Source organism: Ursus americanus, chromosome 6 (assembly GCF_024610735.1).
Source record: "Ursus americanus isolate L20-20 chromosome 6, mUrsAme1.1.p, whole genome shotgun sequence".
Classification (NCBI taxonomy): Eukaryota; Metazoa; Chordata; class Mammalia; order Carnivora; family Ursidae; genus Ursus; species Ursus americanus.
Genome location: NC_142132.1, coordinates 16,415,760 through 16,430,068, shown reverse-complemented (window position 1 = coordinate 16,430,068; position 14,309 = coordinate 16,415,760). Strand labels below are relative to the sequence as shown.

General features: G+C 48.7%; 1 long non-coding RNA gene across 8 annotated transcripts in view; it reads right to left on the bottom strand.

Moving 5' to 3' along the window:
• LOC123795976 (uncharacterized) overlaps nt 1-14,309 on the bottom strand; it is a 148,748-nt gene that overhangs the window by 59,465 nt on the left and 74,974 nt on the right. For 2 of the 8 annotated variants that reach the window (XR_015724721.1, XR_015724726.1), the window contains exon 5: nt 3,844-3,918. The exons of 5 other annotated variants lie outside the window; for them this stretch is intronic. This is a non-coding gene — a long non-coding RNA (uncharacterized LOC123795976). Of the gene's footprint in view, nt 1-3,843; nt 3,919-5,871; nt 7,249-14,309 lie in introns of those variants that run through there. One more of the 8 variants, XR_015724727.1, reaches the window with a different exon arrangement.

The window sequence follows — 14,309 nt, the reverse complement described above, 5'->3', positions numbered from 1 at the left end:
GAGGGTCTATTATCTGTGTCCCAGGGTGGTTACCATGTGTTATGGACTGCATGTTTGTGCCCCCCCCCATTCCTATGTTGACGCTCTAACCCCACTGTGATGGTATTCGGAGGTGGGGCTCTCGAAGGAGATTAATGTGTGGATGAGGTTGTGAGGGTAGAGTCCCCGTGATGGACCAGTGTCCTTATAAGAAGAAGACTAGACTCCAGAGCTTCCTTCCTCTGCCATGTGAGGACACAGCGCGAAGGTGGCCATCTGCAAGCTGGGAAGGAGGCCCACGCCAAGAATCCAATCTGCTGGCACTTTGATCTTGCACTTCCCAGCCTCCAGAACTGAGAGAAAGACATGTGTGTTGCTTAAGCCACGCAGTCTGTGGTATTTTGTTCCAGCAGCCCCGGCTGATGAAGACACCGTAATTGCACCGGCCAACGCTTGAAGGTAAAGCAGCAAACCTCCCGGTGGGTTTGGCCTCCAAGCCTCCTGGCCGGTAACGTGCACACCCCACAGACTGCTCGGACGGGTTTCCAGGAGCTCCTTGCCAAGTGCCTGGTGGTGCACTCTTCATCCCCGAGGGTCCCAGAGCCTTCACGATGTCATTGCTTTCTCCCTTAGGAAAACCAGAAGCACCAGTCCTTCCACACCAGCTTTTGCTGTACTCCAAGGATCTGGTGGCATTTCGCAGGAAGTGCAATCTTCCTCTTGTGTGTTCTTGGGAGCTGGCCTTTTCTCTGCTAATGTTGCAGTTTCCATAAAGTTTTACCATGTGCCATCTCTCTAAATTTATGGCTAATTTACTTTTTTTTCTATCCCATTCAATGAAAACCAATCACAATAAATTACACATTGCGATTTTCAGCCCCGGCAGACATTCCAGTTGACAACAATATGTTAATTACAGAAGCTTGCACTGTTCATCTAAATGAAGACTGGTGAGGCCTAATTGTCTGGAGCGGGGAGGGGCCATTCTAAAACCTGTGCCTTTGCCAAGGGCTTTGCTGCCCGCTAAGCAAGCTGACCGCATTCCCTTGCAGCGGCTTATGCAGAGAACAGGGGAGCGCAGTTAGGATGATTATTCTGAAATTAATCTATATGAAAGCTACATAAACTCGCCTGACATTTGGATCGTGATCAAACACAACTTTGACTCTTGCCCTCTCATGTCTTTTAAATTTCATCCTCACCTGCAGCCAGGTGGAAACTCCAGCAGCTGCTCAGGGCTTTCCACTCCCACAGTCCCTTGAAGGGCCAAAAGGACTCAATTTGTAAACAGAATGTCCTTCCTCCTTCCCCAGCATAGCATTATTTTGGGTGGGAAACCTGATGGGGAGGGGACACAGCTCTTCTTCTCCTTTTCCTTCCCCTCTTCTCCTTCTCTTATCCCCACGTCTTCTTCTCCTCCTTCTTCTTTTTTAAGATTTATTCATTTATTTTAGATGAGAGAATAAATGCGTGGGAGGGAGGGGCAGAGTGAGGGGGCAGGGGCAGTGAAGACTGAAGCAGACTCCCCGCTGAGCACGGAGTCCACCGCAGGGGGCTCAATCCCAAGACCCTGAGATCATGACCTGAGCTGAAACCAAGAGAGGAAACCAAGAGCCGGCTCCTTAACCAACTGAGCCACCCAGGTGCCCCGGGGAGGGGGAAACAGTTCTTCTAATCCTTACTCTCTTCTCACTCTTTACTCCCTTCTCACTCGCCTGCCAGGTCTCGGAGGGTGGTAGGAGGTGGGGGAGAGAAGAGAAGCAGGGCCTTTAGACAGCTCCTATTCCAATGCGAGCTCCTATTCCAATGGGAGGTCCCAAGCTCCGTGTTTCTTTCAACCTGGCGGAGTCCAGGCTGAGACTCAGGTGGGGCCCTTTCAGAAACTGATGCTGGGCACTCTCCGGCAGTGCCCTAATAGGCTGGTTAGATCCTTATTTTCAGACCATCCTGACTTCCTCCATGTTACACACCTCCCTTGCCTGGGTCTCCTGGCCCCTCCAGTCCAGGCTGGTCCTTTAGCACAAGACCCCAGATGGCCCCATGGCTGTTCTCCTGCTCCCATAGCTGTGGGGACAGAGTAGGGGACTCCCACCAGCACCTCTGACACACTTAGTCCTCTCTGACCTTCCGATTTCCTGCAGCACTTAGAGTCAGCCCCTGGAGTCAGAGGCCAGCCCCCTGGATCTCCCAACTACATCAACACATTGTCAAAACTCTCAGGGGCTACTCTGGAAATCCCACTGGCTTCGGCTTGGGTGAGGGGTGGGTAGAACTCACAGCCCAAGCCCCTGCTGCTCCTGAGCACTCATTCGACCATATCTGATCCCTTCTTTGTCATTTTCATTCTGGCTTTGGGGTCTAAGCATTGCAGGGCAGTTTCTAGGGTCACATCCTTTGGAAAGGTACATATAGGAATCCATATCTACCCTAGAGTCCAGTGGTTCTCAGTCCAGCAACGTGGCCCCCTAGGAAGCACATGGACAAGTCTGAGAATCTTCTAGAGGGTTGCTGAAACAATGGGTGAGAGATCCTCCTAGCATTTAGTGCCCGGGAACAGGATTGCTAAATGCTCTGGAACGCGTGGGACATCCCTACACACTGACCCAAAACATCTGAGAAACTTCCCTCCTAGAGAAATGCCAGTCATCAAAAGCAGGGTAAAAGAGCTGAATTCTTATAAACTCATATGTTCTGGAGACCCCTTTTTATGCTTAGTGAGAGCTTGCCCTAAAACTGAGTCACCAGGCTAAGTGTGACTGGGGAAGAACCCTCCATTTGTCCTTGTTTCTTTTTACCTAGACCCTAAGCACCTTGGGGGCAGATGCCATTTCTGACCCTTTGAATGGCACTCTGGACACAGTGGGTTCCAATAAGGGCTGTTGAATGTGGTGAACTGAATTGCATTCTACAACTTCATGAGACATGAGCAAGGACCCAAACACATAAAATCTGAGAAATAAGAGATAAAAGTCCTGAATTAACAGGAAAAAACCAACAGGATACAGGAAGTATATTTACTGTCCCTTAGCGAGTTCCCCATCCCTTCCCCGACAGCTTCTATTTCCACCCAACACCACCCCCCCTTTCCACCTCTCCACCCTCACACCCTGCTTCCTCCCCTCCCCCCCTCCACCACCCCCACTCCTTCCTGGTCCAGAATTCCATAAATGCCCAAACATCAACTCTAGGCCTTATGCTGATCAAGTAATGGGTGAGAGCCATGACGAGTGAGGGAAAGTAGAGAGATGCATCTCGGGACATCTTCCACGTCTACAAGTTAACGTCTCAGAAGGTAAAAGGGCCTTAAGGAATCTTGGAGGAGGGGGGGCAGGAGAGACAAAGCTTGGGCAGGGCCGTGGTGGGGAGGAGCGTGGAAATGGGGAGGAAACAGGCTGGGGATGGCCTCGGCAGGGCAGAACTGGGGAGCAGCTAGCTTCTGAGGGTCTTCACGCCCTTTATGCTCGTTTTTGTTTTTTTGAGCGGCTCTCTTAGGTTTGGGAATTCACGAAAGGAATATGCTCTGCAAATATCAAGTCAACAGACAGGGACTGTTTCATGAGGGTCTACTATCCGAAAAGCCCAAATTGTCTTTGAGGAGCATTTTAATTTTTATTTACTTTTTTAAAGATTTTATTTATCTGAGAGAGAGCAGGCACGCACATGCGCATGAGCAGGGGGAGGGGCAGAGCTGAGGGAGAGGGAGAAGCAGGCTCCCCAATGAGCAGAGAGCCCCGTATGGGGCTTGAGCCCAGGACCCCGAGATCACGACCTGAGCTAAAGGCAGACGCTTCACCAGCTGAGCCACCCAGGCGCCCCTAAAGAGCATTTATAATTGTGGCAAAATACACACGACATAAAATTTACCATTTTCACCATTGTGAGTGTACATATCAGTAGTCTTCCGTATATTCACAGCTTTGCACAACTGATCTCCAGAACCTTGGGAGGAAGGGAAATTTGAAACTGGGGTTGTTGTCACTGCCACCAATAGTGTCAGCAAATTCGGGAAGAAGCCCACCCTGGCAACAGCCCCATTGCACCCCCCACCCCCGGGCCCATGGCAGAGGGGCCTCATCCCAGCCTTTATTTCGGCCCTGCCTTTCCTCCCCCTCCCCCCATCCAAAGCTGCCTGGACCAACTGTTGCACTGGACTCTGGAACAAACTAATTCACACCAAGCTGCTAACAGCTGACAATATAATAAGTCACATTGTGTTTCGACATAAAGGACTAAATCTCTGAAAGTGGAAGTTCAGATGACAGGAGCTCTAGAGTGAATGTTTGTCCCCCCATGCATATGATGAAACCTACTGCCTATTGTGATGGTATCTGGAGGTGGGGCCTTTGGAGGCAATGAGGTTATGAAGGTGGAAGCCTCATGAATGGGATTAGTGCCCTTACAGAAGAGACATTAGAGCCGCCGGCCCCTTCTAGCAGGTAAGGGCACACCGAGAGCCTCTGAGCTGGGATGCAGACTCATCACACACTAAACCTACCAGCCCCTTGATCCCGGACTGCCCAGCCTCCAGAACTCTGGGGAATAAATGTCTGCTGTTTCGAAGCCTCCCCAGTCTATGGGATTCTGTGACAGCAGTCAGAACTGACTCCGACCCCGCTGTGGTTTGGTAGAAGAGACCTATTTCCAGCAGCCCTTTCGATGTCTGCGCAAGGCGACGGGTCCATCTCTATCACCTTAAGTCTGTGACACTCAGATCTGAAACACTTGGCCTTGTGGATGCATCCTAGGAAGGATTCGTCTACTGAAGCTGAGGTCCATCCGTTCCAGAGATGTGACTTGCTGCCTCCCAGTGCTGGAGCCCAGTCACCACCCTCAGCCTCTGCTGCCCAGGCGAACTTCTAGAAGAACTAGAGAAACCAGACTGGGTTGGGGCGCCATCTATGACAACACCAGGGGAGAGACCTCGGAAGTCCAGCTCTTCCACCAACATAGGACGTACTGTCCCGTCTGTGACAGGAATAGGAGGCCTGAGATTTTGGAAGGAGGACAGAGCAAGAATGGGTCTCAGAGCTGTGACCCGAGGAGGCACGAGGGCCCTGGAGTGTTTGCATCTGGCGATCACAGCAGTCCCACTCTCCTTGGGCAAGGGGGCTGGCCTTGGCAAGCCTCCCCAGCGGGCAGGTGGGCAACGAGGGCCCCGGCCTGGTAAAAGGACACGGCTGCTTCTGCAGGAACATTAACACCTGCATGACTCATGTATGCAAACCACCCACACGCTAGAAATCTGAAGTGGTTGCCCCTAGAAACAGTAATAAACTATGGTCCAATTCTGCAGCGATTTCCCGAGCTACGACACAGCTGTGCTGCAGAACTCCCGGTGGGGGAACTCAGACCCAAGCCGAAGGTGCATCATTTCCCTAAAGGGAACAAAGCCACTGCCTGCTCCAAGGTAAAGCATGGACAGAGCACTGTTTAAGAGAGAGGAAAAAAGAACTTGGTACACAAGTTTACTGCCCGTGAAACCCAATCTCATAAAATTCCCTGGGACACGAATCGGCACCAGGCAGGCATTTAAATGTTTAGCATCTTCTGAGATGTAATTAGCACTCTGCTTTGTCCATCTGTGTTTGCTGTCCCCTCCGGATGGAACAGGATGCCATTTCACTGATTTGGCAGATTTATCCACCTGGCTTTTGAGCAGTTGGTCATATTTCCGTCCGATGGCAAATGCCTCCCCTTCCCCCGCTGCTTCAGCCTACAGGCAGGTCCCCCCACCTCAGGGCCCCCAAATCCAAGGGGAAAGCTCAAAAAGAATACGACAGAGGAGGGTGGGTTTTCCTGTAGCTTGCCTGCCCTCTGATCCTTCTGGAACATGCAATGGGCAATCCACTGTGATGGGGGGCGCAGCTCAGGAGCCCAGAAACGGCATATGCCTCAATGACATATCCTGAGGGACAGCCTCTGCGTGTTGACAAAGTGGGTGGGCCCCAGCAAGGTGTGGACAGGCCGGGCGGGGCAGGAAGGCCTGTGCAGGGGCTGGAAGGGCCGGAAGGCCTTGGTGGAGGGGACGCAGCCGGCTGGCAGGTAGGCACAGCCACTGCCATCCGAGAGAGCTGAATTCTGACCTTCTAATCCGACGAATCATCTCATCTGGATTTCCCCTCGGTTTCTGGCAGGATTTATTATCATCAAGGTAACACTGATTTCAAGGAAGTACCTTCTTTGTTTCTTTATGGCTGAATACTATGTCAAATAATGGTTTGCCCCACCCAGAAATTCCAGAGTGCCCAGACTATGCCCTTCAGGGTGGGGTGTGCCCTTCCACCTCCTTCCACCGGGGGACAGATGTGCCTTAGTCCTAAGGAATCAGCCTCTCTGGGTGAGTTTCCAGCTCTGGGGCCCAGCCAAGAAGAGTCTAGATCCCCCAATCACATGAAAGAAATGAGCCCTCTCTTCTGCCCAAATGCACTGTCCACTCTGTCCCGGGGTCACAGGAGCACAGCTCCACCCTCCGGAGTAGAAAGCTAAGTCATCAAGTGCAGGGACTGGCAGGGATGTGGACGTCGTCCCACGCAAGGGCCTCCACACTTGCTTTCGCTCAGCAGTCTTCACACAATAGCAGAACGTAAACGTGGGGCAGCTCCGCTTAGTGCAGACGGGAGACGCGACACCCTGCTCCTTCGGCTCCCTCCCCTCCATCCTCAGGCCTTGAACGAGCCCCGCAGAACCTGCTAGAATCCCCAGAACCTTTTGGAAACCACTGATCCAGTGCAACTCCATCTTCTGCACAGGAAAATAAACAAACAAACAACAAACCAACCCAGGTCTAAACAGGAAAATAAGTCATGGGGGAACTGGGGAGATCCATCAGGGAACTGGGCCTGAGACCCTCCCCAGTCCCCAGGCAGATGGCCTGTCCCACAAGTGTGAGAAGGCTCCCGCTGGGGCCACATCCCTTCCCAGGTCAACCCCTCTCTCTGGTCACTGCTCCGCACTAAATGCCAGACGGGGTTTTTATTGTTCACAGACTCAGGCCCCTGCCTCTTCAGCCCCACAAACCCAAGGACTCCGCCAGCCCCCCGGCCCAAGCCTCGTCCGCGTGTGTCCTGGGAGGGAGGCACCCCGGCTGGGGCAGCGTCTGTTTGCCTTGCTGAGGCAGGGCACTAGCGTGACTTCCTTTGTTTGATGTTGCTAAGTTATCAGAAAAAAATAAACCCACGGCTCCACAATGAGGTTTTCGGTCTCCCGGGGCCATGGGGGCTGAGCAGACGCTGAGGCTGGGTGACGGGCCCACAGGGCAGAAGACAGCAGCTGTGTGACCAGAAGACAGAAAAATGGCAAGGAAATGACATTAACTTTCCAGGAGCTTCCAGTTCCACCGCCTCCCTTAAAGGGCATTTCTGACTTCTGGAAAAGACGCAGGCCCCGCCCCTCTGGCCTCTCCTTTTCCCTGCCTTGTGCGCCATCCTTTTTCTGTGCTGTTATTCTCTGCCTTTGCCCTTTGTCGCTCGTTTCCTCCCCTTGCTCCTTTCACTCCCTCAGTGTCTGTGTCTGTCCCTACTTGTGGCTCTTTCTCTGTCTTTCTCTGTTGGTTCTCTTTTCCTGCTAGGCTCCCATCTCTCTGTGTCTGTTTTTCCTTTGGTTGCATGTCACACACACACACTCCCTCACCCCTCCCTCTCTTATGCAACTAAGTAAATTCAGAGGAAGACCAGCTCCATCCCAACAGGCTTGTTGACACCTCTTTGTATTCAAAGAGCAGTTAGTAACCATAAGGGTGGCTCAGTCCATCAGAAAAGTCCACAGGAGGCCAGGACCAATAAGCTGGGAGGCCTTGGATACAAAGCTGGTTCCAGCCACCTCACCCGCTGGAAAGGAGCTTCCGGTCTCCGCCATCTGAGCAGGTGGTGACTTGGATGGCTGCCGTCAGACTGCTAAGACATGAAACCCTCAAACGCCTTTTGAAGATGGTTGTGGTTGGAGTTTGGAGGCCTGAATTGGTTTAGATTTTCTGAGACTGGGTTTGGAAAGGAAGTATTGTTTTGAGAAGGGAGACCATAATCATGCTGGTTGGTTTGGTTGGTGGCTCTAGTCTTGTTTAAAGGACCCCCCCGGGGGGACAGGCCAGCACTGCCGTTGAAGTCAAAAGCAAGATGGTAGATTCACCAGGTCAAGGAACAGGGAGAGACTAAGGGGTTCTGAGTTTGCCCTGTGGCTCTGCTACAGATCAGCTGTGTGGCATGACTGCCAGGTGACTCCCCGTGGCCTGAGTTACTCAAGGCGAACACACGATTTAGAATTCCCTTTTGCACGGTAGTTTCGGGCCATGTATTTCAAAGGCAAGTAGCCATATAGCTACAGGACCCGGGAACCTGAGCAGAAAATCGGGAAAGGTCATTTGACCAAAATAAGGAAAGTAGGAGAGGATATTTAAAATTGGGATCATTCCAGAAAATCTGCCACATATGGTAGTTTTCCAGTACTTAGTCAGCCACAACGGTGATGCTATAATATTGGGTAATAACTAATGCTCAAAATAGGAAATCCCCCCACGCGTCGCAAAAATGCGAAATAAAGTTCAATGTATTCTGCTTAAATAGTAAGGAATATGTACGTATATATCCGTGTATATGAAGAAGTATGTATGTGTATATATTTTATATATATATGATTTATAAAGGATTTAATCTTCCTAAAGGTTAAAATGTTAAATTTGAATGTTTAACTTAAAATGTTAAATTTTAAACTTCCTAAAAGTTACAAATATTCATCTTATAAAATGTTTAAAATAAAAAATGTTGGAGTGCCTGGTTGGCTCAGTCGGTTAAGCATCTGCCTTCAGCTCAGGTCATGGTCTCAGGGTCCTGAGATCGAACCTCATGTCTGGCTCCCAGCTCAAGGAGGAATCTGCTTCTCCCTCTGCCCCACCCCCCCCCCAACCTCCACGAGTGCTCTCGCTCAAATAAATAAACAAATTTTTTTTAAAAAATAGAATAAAAAACGTTTTGGGTCATACATGAATAAATCCTGAGCTGTTTGGAGAAACTCAGGTGTCACCTCGAGACATTTTGCGAGAGCCCCAGTAGCTAAGATTTCCCTATAAGCAATTCTCAAGTGCCTAGGTGTTCAGAAGAATTGATTGTATCTTTTGAGGGCATGCTGATGTGGACTAGGGCAGTGTGTTCGTTATCTAATGCGGCTTTAACAAATGACAGCAAACTTAGTGATTGAAAACAACACACACCTTATCTTATAGTTCTATAGGTCAAAGCCTATAATGGGTCACGCAGAGCTAAATTCAAAGTGTTAGCGAGACTGCGTTCCTTTCTGTAGATGCTAAGGAAGAAACTGATTCCTTGCCTTTTTTTTAAGCTTCTAGAAGCTGCCCACATTCAGTGGCTCATGGCCCCCTTCCTCCATCTTTAAAACCAGGAATGACAGGCTGAGTCCTTCTCACATTGCATTGATCTGACCCGTTCCTTCCACAGTCACATCCCCTCCTCACAACCAACAGTTCTCTGTTTTTAAGGATTCATGTGATCAGATTGGACTCACCCAGATAATTCAGAAAAATCTACCCATCTCCCCAGTCCTTCATCCCATTTGAAAGTCCCTTTTGCCTAGTAAGGTAATGCATCCACAGGTTCCCAGGGTTCAGAGGTGGATATCGCGGGGGGCAGGTAGAGACCAGCATTCTAGACTTGGAATTAACAGAGGTCCATTCAAGTGTAAGGAAAGTCAGCAAACTTGTGCATACTGGAGTAAGGCACAGAATTTGCTCCAAACTTTTGCTTTCTCTTCTGGTCAAATAAGAAAAATGGGAGGGGTTCTCTACTTGACTGACCGTATCAGAGGGCACTCTGAGACTGTCACACTCCTAAAGCATTATATGAAATCCTGGAATGAGGCTGTTTGCAGTGTCTGGCGGGAAATAGGGCACAGGGAGAGCTCCATGCATGTCAGAGCACCTTATAAACAACCGGCTTCTGCTAATACAGTGACCAGATCAGTATGCTGGGTTTGACATCTTCCAGCAAAGTCATAGAGTGAGCTGGTCTGCATTTCGGGAGACCCAGGCTTTAGTGAAGTAAGTAAGGGACTAACAATGGGGGGTGAGGAGAAAACCAAGATGATTGAAACCCTTGAATTCCTGGATAGAAGCTCCATGCAGTTCCATGAAAGTATCACACATTGCATGACACGGATCCGTGGCAGGACAAAATAGAGCTTGCAACTCTAGGAAGAACATGCTAGAAGGCTCATGCCACGGTCCTTCCAGGCCCAAACAGTTTCAGCAACAGCTCAGTCAAACTGAGAAGGTCAAGGATATCCCTTAAGTCAGCCTCATTTTCCTCTGATAGTCTGTGATGGTTCTATCTTGCTTTCCTGAATCTCCTCTTTTAAAAATCAAATGCAGTTGTAGAAACCTTCCAGAATCCTGCAAGGAGGCTGAGTAGATGTGTTTTTTCCACATAGAAAGAAGTTTGTGAAATGCTTTTTGTCTTTATTCCCCCTTGGGATCGTGAGGAACTTGCCATCTGCCTCCCAGGGACAAGAAGGCTATGGTGGGACCCCAGTTGTTTGAACTCAGTGCTGTCAAACATGACTGGTACTCAGTTGTTCAGGTGTTTATATAGTGCCTACTATAGTCTTAGCGGTGTGATTGTTCACCATGTTGGAATGGGATTTTCAACATGGAGATGTTGTGGGGTTCGGTGTTTTTTTGTTTTGGGCACGTTCAAACTGATGTGATGATATAAAAGTAAAGACACTGGCGAACAGCTTGCGGGTGGAAGGTGAGTGGGAGCAGAAGTATGGGGGACGATGGGAATATCAAATACCTTACAGAGAATCAAGAGATGATAGGGATGGTTGATAGTACAAGAAATGGCGATCTAGGTATACATTCGGAGTGGCAGAGATAACAGGTGGGGGACTTGAGGGCGGTGTATTCAGCAGGGAGCAAGGGGAAGGGAGACGTTGGTGGAAACCAGGGATGGTGTGGGTGGTGGGCGGGGCTCGTGTACAGTTGCAAATCCACGTCTCTCAAGCCAGGAAGTCAACAGACAATGTCTGAAGTTGATAAAATGCGAAAGAGCAGTGTCAGCGTGTTAGTTAAAGATAGGGAAATAAGCAGCAGAAACAAACAGAAGCGAGCAAATGCAATTAGCTGAGGGGGGAGGACTGGGGTTGCCAGGGCTTGAGCGGAGACCACTTGCCATTCGGCCTACAGCCCTTCTACCCCAAGCACTTCTCTAAAAGCCAAGGTGTGTGTGCTGTCTGAGGGGAAAGGATGTTAAGCAAATTCACCTAACGAAGAGTCTCTCTGTTATTTTTACAATATCTACTCTTTCAGAGAGATCTAATTCTTTTTAAGAAAAGTGTGTCACAATTATAAATATTAGCTAGCTAGGTAGAGTAGAGGTCAGATAAGTAGAGTGCATGTAGATAGATCTTAATTACGACACTGTTTTTTTTCATGCTTTGCCAACATTTCGTTATGAAAATTTTCTAACATGCAAAGAAGTAGTAGAACTGTTACAGTCACCCCCATCCACCCACCACCTAGATCGTACAGTTAACATTATGCTTGTTTTATCAGCTATCTGGCCGTTTATCCATTCCTCCATCCGTCAGTTCATCGTAGCTTTTCAAGGCATGTATGCCATTTTTTTTTTATTGTGGTAAAAAACACAAAGCCCAAAATTTTTTGTCTTAATTTTTAACTGGACACTTCAGTAGTGTTAAATATATTCCCACTGTTACGAAGTAGATCTCCAGACCTTTTTCACATGGCAAAACTGAAACTCTACCTATTGAACCAGCCCCCTTACTCCTCTTCCCCGGGCACTGGTGACTTACCACCACTCTACTTTCTGTCTCTGGGATTTTGACTACTCTAGAGACATCATATAAGTAAATCATACAGTATTTATCTTTGTGTGACTGGTTTATTTCACTTAATATAATGTCCTCAAGGTTCATCCCTGTTGTAGCACATGACAGGATTTCCTTCCTTTTTAAGACTCAGTAATATTCTAGGTACATACCACATTGTGTTTCTCTATTCATCCATTGAGGAATGGGTTGCTTCCTCCTCGCGGCTATTGTGAATAGTGCTGCTATGAACATGGGTGTGCAAATACCAATTTGAGACCCTGCTTTCAATTCTTTGGTATATCTTCCCAGAAATGGAATTGCTGGATCATACAGTGGTTCTATTGTTAAGTTTTTGAGGAACCTCTGCGCTATTTCCCACAGAAAACGTGCCATTTTACAGTCCCACCAGGGGTCCCAATACTCTACACCCTCACAAACACTTGTTATTTGCTGGTTTTTTGATAGTAGGCGTCCTAACAGAGGGGAGGTGGTTATTACATGGATTGTTTTTAAGTTAATCATGACCTAACGTAAGTGAGAAAACAGGATGTCCAGGAAAAATTGCAATGCTAATGACTAGACCAAGCTGGACGATTCTAAGTAAAAAATTTTCTTTAGTAGTTGACGGTAAGTCAGGAAGCTCTTGGGGCAAATTCAAGAATGGAATTTCTCTTCACAGTAAATTTCATTCTTATTTCCTTGTGTGAAGTCAGTGTCAGTGCACAAGGCAGTCTAAAAGGCTCCAGGTTTGTCACCATTGCGGGTGCTAAGAGGACTGCAAATTCTTTCTACGTATTCATAGATTATAGCCCTGACTACACCCAAGTTCACTTGTTTCATATCCTGAATTTTCCACCTGATTCTGAACCATGGGGGCCTTGCGGTGCTTACCAGATTCAGGCTTCGTTCTCTGGTGAAAAATATCTTTCAGATTAAAATACTGATTTTTTTTAAAGATTTTTTTATTTCTTTATTTGACAGAGATAGAGACAGCCAGCAAGAGAGGGAACACAAGCAGGGGGAGTGGGAGAGGAAGAAGCAGGCTCATAGCGGAAGAGCCTGATGTGGGGCTCGATCCCAGATCACCGGGATCATGCCCTGAGCCAAAGGCAGACGCTTAACCGCTGTGCCACCCAGGCGCCCCTAAAATACTGATTTTTGAGCCAAAGCTACCTTTTCAGGGTTCTGGAACATTTAATTTTCCAGATATCAAAATGTCTGGATGGACCAGCGTTCTCCTTCTGGTTCTATTCGTGCACGTAGCCTGTGATCACCTTTTTAATTAACTCATGAAGAACTCAGGGACAGGAGTGCACCCTGGCCTCATCATATTATCCCCCCGGAATTGCATTACGGTAGACTGATCTGGGACTAAACCTGACCTTGGGGTATTTGCAAAGCTGGTAAGGAGATTAGCAAACAGAACCCTTAAGAACAATTAATCCATTTCTACACAGCTGCATGGCAGTGGCTCTACAAAGACAACTCTGAAAAGGGATTTCTTGGTCATTCCTAGCCCTGCGCTGGCCTGTGTGGCCAGTCAAAAGGCGGAAGATGAGGAAGCGTGTGGGAAAGCAGGTGATCGCTGCTCGTCAAATGCCGTGTGACACTCGAGTCACCCCGACACGGCAGCGGCCGGGTAATCCCACCATGATCGGTTGATCGGGACTGATCTGGTCTCTAGATCATGTTTACGTGGCAGGTCATTTCAGTCATTTAATTCGCATCTTCAAGATTTTTCTATCCCCTAAATGGACCCTTTGGAATACCAGATGCACTGTGACGCTGGATCAAGAAGCAAGGTGTTTGCTCTCCTCTTTAATTACTAAATAAACTAATTAATATTAAGTAGCCAGTAGAGCATTTAGTGTGTAGTCCAACTCCACGCAAAGCATTTTAGCAGCAAGACCGTACTGAATGCTCACTGTTCTAGGACACGGCACTTCTTACTCCCACGTCGACAGGCAAAGGAAGGCTCAGAAAGGCTAAGCGGCTTGCCTGGGGAGAGCTAGGATTTGAACCGGGTCTGTCTGAGTCGAGCACAGCTTTCATCCACCTCCTGAATTACCGTTCTTCGTGCTCCTGCGTTCTTAGAACGATCCCCCTCCAGCGAGCTAGTTCATTGCTGTTTCCCAGGTGAGTGACAGCCCCCAACGCGACAGTGAATTCTTCAAGGCGGCACCGTGTCTCCTGTTCTTCACCTGACCCATACGGCCTAGTTCTGAGCACGCCGTAACTCTTGGATGAATGTTTGGTGATTGATCAATCCATATAATCCCTGCACTGAAAGCTACTATACCAGCTTTCCCGCACACTCAGCTCAGCCGCACGTGGAACCCGCATGCGGTGGGCAATTCGGGCCCAAGGACGTCTCTGCCCACCAAGTACGAGTGGCCTCGGACGAGCAGCTTAGCCTCCCTGGGCCTCTTTTCCTCTCCCACAATTTGAGGATTTTTTTAAGCCATATGCTCTCTCTGGTGATTTCCTGCGAT